Source organism: Oculina patagonica, chromosome 4 (genome assembly GCF_052425735.1).
Source record: "Oculina patagonica isolate OP01 chromosome 4, crgOcupat, whole genome shotgun sequence".
Lineage (NCBI taxonomy): Eukaryota > Metazoa > Cnidaria > Anthozoa > Scleractinia > Oculinidae > Oculina > Oculina patagonica.
In genome coordinates this window covers 33,411,120-33,419,346 of record NC_135761.1, presented here as the reverse complement: position 1 = coordinate 33,419,346, position 8,227 = coordinate 33,411,120, and positions in this window count along the sequence as shown.

Sequence of the window (8,227 nt, the reverse complement as noted above, 5' to 3'; positions counted from 1 at the left end):
AGGCTCAAAGGCTCTTGCCAGCAAGATACCAGCATTACTGGGACTATTTGGACATAAAGAGTTTGACAGCTCATGGTTTTTTATTCATAACAAGCTGGATGAGAGCTTGCATAAACCTAAGAAATTTAAGAACTTTGAGAGGGGCAAAATCTATGAAAGGGCAGCTTAAGACGGCTGGAAAAAATCTTCTCTGACAACGGGAAAACGCGTCAAAATGGTTGGAGAAGATCCGACAAGATGACAAGATAAACTACTGGCTAGCTAAACAAGGTATCACATGGCAATTTAACCTCAGCAGAGCCCCATGGTAGGGCGGCCAGTTCGAAAGCCAAAGCATGTACAAGGCTATTGGAAATGGAAACCTGCGCTGGCATGAGCTAGAGGAGGTGATCTTAGACGTGGAGGCAACCATGAACGACAGACCTCTTGGATACGTAGAGGACAACGTCCAATTGCCAGTGCTGACCCCCAGCCTTACGCTGTATGGGCAACCCAACCAGATACCTAAAGAAGAACCAATGGGTATAGAAGATGTTAACCTCAGAAAACGAGCCAGGTACATCCGAAGATGCAAGGACGTCCTGTGGATGAGATGGGAAACAGAGTACCTCAAGGCCCTCAGAGAGTGTCACAACCTCAACCATAAAACGAAGGAAACAACCTTGGTACGTGGAGATGTAGTACTCATCAAGGGGGAGGAATGCAACAGAGGAAAAAGGAAGATTGGCATAGTGGAACAACTGATTCAAGGATGAGATGGAGTGGTCAGAGGGGGTGCGGCTTAGAGCTGGGAAGTCATACTTAGAGAGACCGCTGCAGCTGTTATATCCACTCGAATTGACCTGCCACAGACCTGTAGAAGGGAGAGGTAAAATACTTAACGCAAATGCCAGAGAATTCCAACCAAGAAGAGCCGCAATTGATGCACGCCAGCGAAAAGCTGCCATTGCGCAAGATGAACTGGATGAAAATTAGACTTGAACTGCATGCTATCATTTTAGTTTCAAATTAGTTACAGTTGTACTTTCAAAAAAAAAAAAAAAATTTTTTTTTTTTTTTTTTTTTTTTTTATAAAAATTTTTTTTTTTTTTTTTTTTTTTTTTTTTTTTTTTTATTTAAAAAAAAAAAAAAAAAAAAAATTTTTTAAAAAAAAAAAAATTTTTGATATTTTTTTTTTAATTTTTTTTAAAAAAAAAAAAGCAAAAAAAAAAAAAAAAAAAAAAAAAAAAAAAAAAAAAAAATTGGGAAAAAAATATTTTAATTAAATTAAAAAAAAAAAAAAAAAAAAAAAAAATAAATAAAAGACCAAAAAAAAACCCCAAAAAAAAAAATAAAAAAAAAAAAAAGAAAAAAGAAAAAAAAAAAAAAAAAGAAAAAACATCCCCCACAAAAAAACTTTTCCGAGTTAAAAAGAGATTTATCACATTCTATATTTGCCTCAAATATGTGAGTCAAATAGGGGGAGACTGTCGGGGATGAAAGCATAACATTGAAACATGAACTTTGCGTGACAATGAAATATGAACTATTCGGATATTGAACTATTGTGTAATTTATTGTACATGTATTGTGATCGAGAGACGCAAAATAACCAGAACGGATCAGAGAGAATAAAGGAGAATCAAAGTGAAACCAGAGTGATTGTTTGCTGTTAAACCATTTACGACAGTTTTAAATCTGAAACGTCACCTAGACTGAGAACACAGCTCATTTCTTATTTGCTAAAGGTGTTTATTCTTGAAAGTCATGGCCTTGACTTCTTTAGATTTGTGAATGCTGATTTTCTTCAATCAAGTTTAAATGCTATGAAAACTTTTTTTAATAGCAAAAAACACAACTTGATCTACTTCTTGAGTAAATGTTTCCAGGATCCAACTCCTTGACATGCCATATGGATTGTTGGACTACGACATCCGTTTTTTGCCAAAGGGTAGCACCCAAAACCTTGGCATGGAGGAACATGATGCCTCATGGTTAGATACAATGTTTGTCCATTTTGGACACAAGTGGGTCTGCCTGCACAGGGGTCCATCTTGGCAATTTGAAGTGAACAATACAAACGAGACAGAGGAGGATCCCTTGCCAGGTAATTTGAGTGCCAGTTCATCCGAGATGACCGAAGAAACTGATATAATCCAAACTGCAGCTACTAGAGTCTTCACTATGTCTAAATAATCAAAACTTAGAAAGTGACACTTTGGTTGATATCAATCCTGTAAGTCAGTTGCTAGAAAATTCTGCCTCTGAGGATGTAGTTCATGTTTCCAATCTATGGGCTTGTGTATCTGGCAGTCAACAACAAGAGATGAAGTTGGAATTAATCTCTCCTCAAGAAATGGAACAGCATCATAGGATCCAGCCCATTAACGATCCATTGAAGGTTTGTTTCACATATAATAAATATGTCTTACAGTACAAGTACTTCACTTCTATGCCTAGATTACGTTTGTGATTAAGCCATAAAACCATAATGCCACACAAGTGATTGGTTTTCATTATTTGCAAATTGGTAAAGTGGGTGTTCATTTTTTGTGGTAGTGAACTCGAGCCAATTCTGCTTTTCAGAAAACATTATTTGCATATGAAGATGCTTTAGGAAAAATAATTAAGGGGCATAAATTTACTATTAGTTTACATGTTCATTGTGTACCTGTGTAATGTCATCATTTATTTCCTATTCACACTGCATACATTAAAGCAACGCATATAGGCTTAGTGCATGTGAATAAATTTTCACATTGGCTCAACTGCCGTACGGTGCAGATCGTTCTTTTCTGTTCCTCGTGTTTCCTTCTTTTCTCATTTAATGGCAGACGTACAATATCCTGCAGGACAAGGAGCCCCTGCTCTAGCCGCTCTACCGATTGCCCAAGGAATTCAGCTAGCCAACGAACTAGCAGCCCAAGTGGCCAGTGGTCAAGTAGCTCAAGTAGTACAACAAGTTGTTGGACAGGACAAGGACAATTCAATTCAATTCAAAAAGCCACGGCACAAGTACCTCAACAAGCTGTGGGACAAGCTCAACCCGCAGAGTTGGAGGTAGAATATGTTTACTTCTGTCGCTTATGTGTCTTTTTTTTTATAAATTACGAGCAGGGACAAGGGTGGCAACCCTTTATTTGTCTTCTTCTTTACACCTATTCATTGTTTGCGCTTTAGTCTTTTTTGTTTGTTATTATTAAGCTTATCGGTAATTCTAGTGTATTTTGGGTCTTGGCGGGTTTTTATGGGTGACTATATGTTGTTAACGTCGGTATCATGTATATTTTTCTCGTGGATATAAGAATGTTTGTTATCGGCTCGGTTATTGCTCCGTTAGTGCTGTTCAAAGCTGTTAGCGGTGGCGTACCGCTGGTATTTGTTTTACGTTTCTATAGAATGTTGAAAATTTACCAGGGACAAATAAGAAATTGTTATTTGCTGTGGTTCAAATAATAGCAGAAAGTAGTTGCTTTTTCAGTTTACCTATGTTAAAGTTTGCTATGGTGATGGAACGAGAGGAAAAGGGCAGGAGAAGGGCAAAAATACTTTTTCAGCTTTGTTTAGATGACATCAAAAAACTGAAAGCAAGGACTGCCAGAAGACATGAGAGGATATCACAAGAGCGCTAAAAAACACAAGGGCTTCAGAAAAACCTTTAAAAAGTACCAAGTTCTTTTCAACATCTATGAAGAAACATTGGATCAGAACTACCTAGCAGACCAAAACTTTTAACAATTAATCCTCTCCCCAATGCTGTTTTAATGGCCGCAGTTGTGCACGATTCTACAGAAAATGTAATTTCTGACATGTGAATGAAAAAATTAGTCAGAAATTACTATTCTGACGGCACGATTGAGAGGTTCACGGGTTGTTGTGGGATGTCTAGGTATATAGGTTTTGGCGGGAGATTTAGGTCATTCTATGTCGTCAGTCCTCGTCTTCGCTTGCTTTTCTTGTTTCTTTTAAGTATTGTTTGTTCAGCTTTTTTAACTAGTTTATTGAAAAAAGCTCTAGATTATTTAGTGCCCTTTCCTCTGGGTCTCGTGCTGATGCATTAGATGAGGAATACGTTTCCACTTATTTTTTGCCACTAATAAAGGGTTGTCTTTAGTGGTTTTTCGTATCTGGCATAGTACACACCTTAATGTACTCTTAAAACGAACTATTGTTTTTTGCTAGATTCAAGATTGTAATCAGGATGCATTTTGCATCAGATGACTGACCGACGCATCCTCAATAAACTCTTCACATTGAATGTCTTGTGTTAGTGTAGTCAGAATTTAAACATCTGCAAGGACATTGCGCATGTTAGATGAAGTTACACTCCTGTATTTCTTTCACTTCCCAGTTATGTATCGTTCTCGTAGTCTAAACTCCTACATGGCTACTTTGTTTAAACTACTACTGCTGTTCATAATTTGGCAGCGCCACAACTGACAGGTCAACCCTTGTAATGCTCAAGGCTCTTCACTATCACACAACTAACTTCAATTAATTCTGGACTCAAGATGGATAAATAATAACAATGTGAAAGGCGCTGTTTAATTTTATTTTAGGTTTAAGGTTTTTTTCTAATTCTGTCGTTTTTATGAACTCCTTTCTTTCTTTTTGAGCAAGAAAAGGTAATGTTCACCTCACTCACAAGGGCAATGACCTTCTAGTGGGTAGTGTGAGGGAGCAAAAAGTGCGAGCCAAAAACTGAACCTTTCTTCTCAGAACGCCCGAAACCAACCACGATTAAACCCATCCCAAAACCTTACTCTACACAATCAACTGCTAAATCTCTTCTCTAGAGGAACAAAGTTGGAGACAAATTAAAAGAAGAGATGGAGACCATTCTTATCGGTGATTCAATGACCAAAAGCATGGAAAGGTTTGTGTCAAGCTACGCCTTTTAATTTCCAGTTTCTTCAGTGTTTGAGGCTGGTATAGCCACCGCCTACCACAGAACCTGACTGTTGGCAGCACAACCTTAAACCAGACTTTACTACAAATAAAGGATAGCTACTTATCAAGCTGGTCACTGTTGGGGACAAGCACTTACACCAAACCCTAATCTTCCTTCGACAGGCGATTGGGGCTAGATTTTCAAGGGGCAGCCTTTCTGGACGACGCTTCAAGACCTGACAAAGTCATGCAGAGAACTACACAGATGTGGATGCAAGCTTTGCTGCAGGGTAAGAATAATAGTAATGATCAACAACGAACATTCAATTCCACAATGACAAGAGTCGAACGATTTTGAGTAATTAGAATGATAGATTCACTGTACAATCAGCATTGAATAAGTGATGATAACAGTTAGGTCAAACAAGTTTTATGAACAAAATGATTGATTGTGTAAAGCATGGTTGTTACTGAGTTCTGTACTTAAAGCAGTGAATGGTCGATTGTAAACAAGTAAAAAGAGAGCTGGTTTGTTAAGTCCAGTGTATCAGTTGAGACTATTACAAGAAAATTAAAGGCAATGCAGTGCTGTGAGTAATTTATGTTTTTATTGTTATAATTAATAGTAAAACCACCGCTTATGTTATTTCTAGCCATAGATTACTACTTCTTACCTTTAAAAAGCCAACACCTCAAAGCAAATGCAATAATTTAAGAAGGAATTTGTCTCTTATTCAGGTTGAAGCACTCAAGCCAAGGAAACACACCCACAAGGAAGGTGGTGAATTAAGGCTGATGCGTGTGATGTGAGTAACGGGTTGAGAGAAAGTATGCGTGGAGAGTGGGGTGGTGATGAGGACTTGGGAGATGGTTCGTTGCAGGCCTTATATGCTGAATATAAGGCCAAATGTGTGTCTGTAAAGAATTTAGGTATACCTACAAGGGCAAGGTTAATTGCAAGTGATGCAAGAAAGCTGCTATTGGATTTGGAAAGTGATTTGGAGTTTTTGACTGCTGGTGCAGAGGTTGCTGATGATGCGTACACCAAGGCAATTGATGGTGGTAAATCTGATCATATAAAAATGGAATTGGCTTGGACCGTTGTTGGTTTTGAGGAAATGTTAAAGAAAGTTAGAACTTTTCAACCTTATTTAGGAAGTATTGAAAGTGATGTTGCAAGTTGAGATTTGATTTCACTGAAATCAAACTTGTTAACTTACTTTAAAGATCTCTTTTATCGGAGGCAAGCGTGGCTGAATGGTTTAGGGCGCTTGTGTTGTAATCTGGAGGTCCCCGGATCAAGACCTGTGCCTGCCACTAGCTGTATTTGTTTCTCGGTTTTCCTGAGTTCAAATCCTCGATCACACTTTGTACATAGCCAACTGGTCTGCCTCCTGCCAGTTGGGACTTTTAACCTTGTTATGTTCAATCAAATATTTGTTTCCTCTGTTTCAGTGGCATGCCTGTAAACTAGCTATCTCGAAGAGATATGAAGCTAAGTGCATGACCACTATAAACAACAGGTTGTAGCGAAAACGAAGACCTAAGCCCCGAAAACTAAGACCCCCTTATTGTATTAATTTTTGCCCTTGTCCCTATTAAATTACCACATATTAATTCCTTCACTTTGAGTGCTATTTATTACAAGTTTTGCCACGGAAACTGGGCTTTTGTTTCATCGTTATGGCGGCTATTGTTTCATCGTTTATGGCCCATTTTTGATTGTCTAAATCCTGGTAAATATAAATATCAGATCGAGCCGAAAATGAAGACCCGAAAACTAAGACCCCCTTATTTTATTAATTTTTGCCCTTTGTTTATCTTTGTGATCTATGGGTTGGCCGATTAAACTAGCTGAACATTCTGTGTAGGTGTTTGTTTACAGACCCACGTTAACTAGTTAAACGTGACAACTGTTTTCATTGTGAAAATTTAAGCCGCTAACTCAGACAATTCAAATTACAAAAGCGCGCAACAGTCAGAAAATACGTGAGAGGGAAGCGCTTTTAATGACTTCTCGTGCAAATATTTACGCGAAGAAGGACTCTCTTTTATAGGATGCAGTAAACGTCTCTACAAATGAGGAGTATGTGACGATATGCTGTTGATCCAGCAGCAAAACAACATTGAACAATCCTCACCGAAAGCACAAGACACCGGCACATGCAACATGCATCAAAGTGCCGATATCCATATCATCCCCAACCGTATGTGCAACAGCAAAGGGCAACTGAAAGGGCTTCCCAGCAACCAGCAAGTCACACATACACTCAGATACACCACAACGACAATTCGTTTGTGCTGAGGGTCCTGCCAACGGAAGCAAAAACTTACAAGCAATGCAAAAATGACTTTTGTCACCGAATTCAAATAGTCCCCCATGACCTGGTATTTGAACACAAAAAGAGATATTACTTTCCACTGAACAATGATTGGAAAAACAACCAAGTGTCCAACCGAGAAGCTATAAGGTATTACCATGCTGACTACAACTGTATGAAGGCACCATTTCCTTACTTCACCAATGACTACATAGAGATCCCTCCAGATTTCCGTGCCATGTTGAATTATTCACACAAAGCTCATCTACGGGAGCAGTTTTTACTGAATTTTTAACTACTATGTAGAAGCTTAAGATTCGTAATACCCAGTGTTAATTAATGATGATAAATGAGTTATCGATGATTTATCAAAGGCCGATAATGTTATGACCTTCAGCGATAATCAATGACCCATTACCTATCTATTAGTCATCGATATCATTCATTTTCATCGATTAGTTTTGCAAAACTGAAGGAGGAACACCTTGTTAGTAATTTGTCACCATAGTGTTTGGCTCGTGTTTCAGTTTAGTTTTTTAAAGCAAGGAAGGAAAAATAATTAAACCATTGACAGAGTGCATGCAAAAATCGGTTACTTTACCGTTTATTTCCTTGTTCGTCCCGTAGGAAAAGATGAAGTAATTAATATGCCGGTAATTATTAATACCGTGATCATAGATAACAAAGATAAACAAAGGGCAAAAATTAATAAAATAAGGGGGTCTTTGTTTTCGGGTCTTCGTTTTCGGATCTTAGGTCTTCGTTTTCGGGGGTCTTCGTTTTCGCTACAACCATAAACAACATTTGCATTTTCTAAGAAGCGTACAGCTGCTACGCATGTGTTGGTGTTTATGATTGCTGATGAATTACATAATCGAAAACTGTATACTATTCCTGTGCGATTTATGCCTTACAAGTCTCTTACTGACTTGAAACTAACGGGTCTTGAACTTGAGTTGGAAGAAGCCATGAGGAATGCAGGAATGGCAGTTGTGGGTATGTACTACAGCTGTTTTTTGAGCTGTAGTCATTCCCAA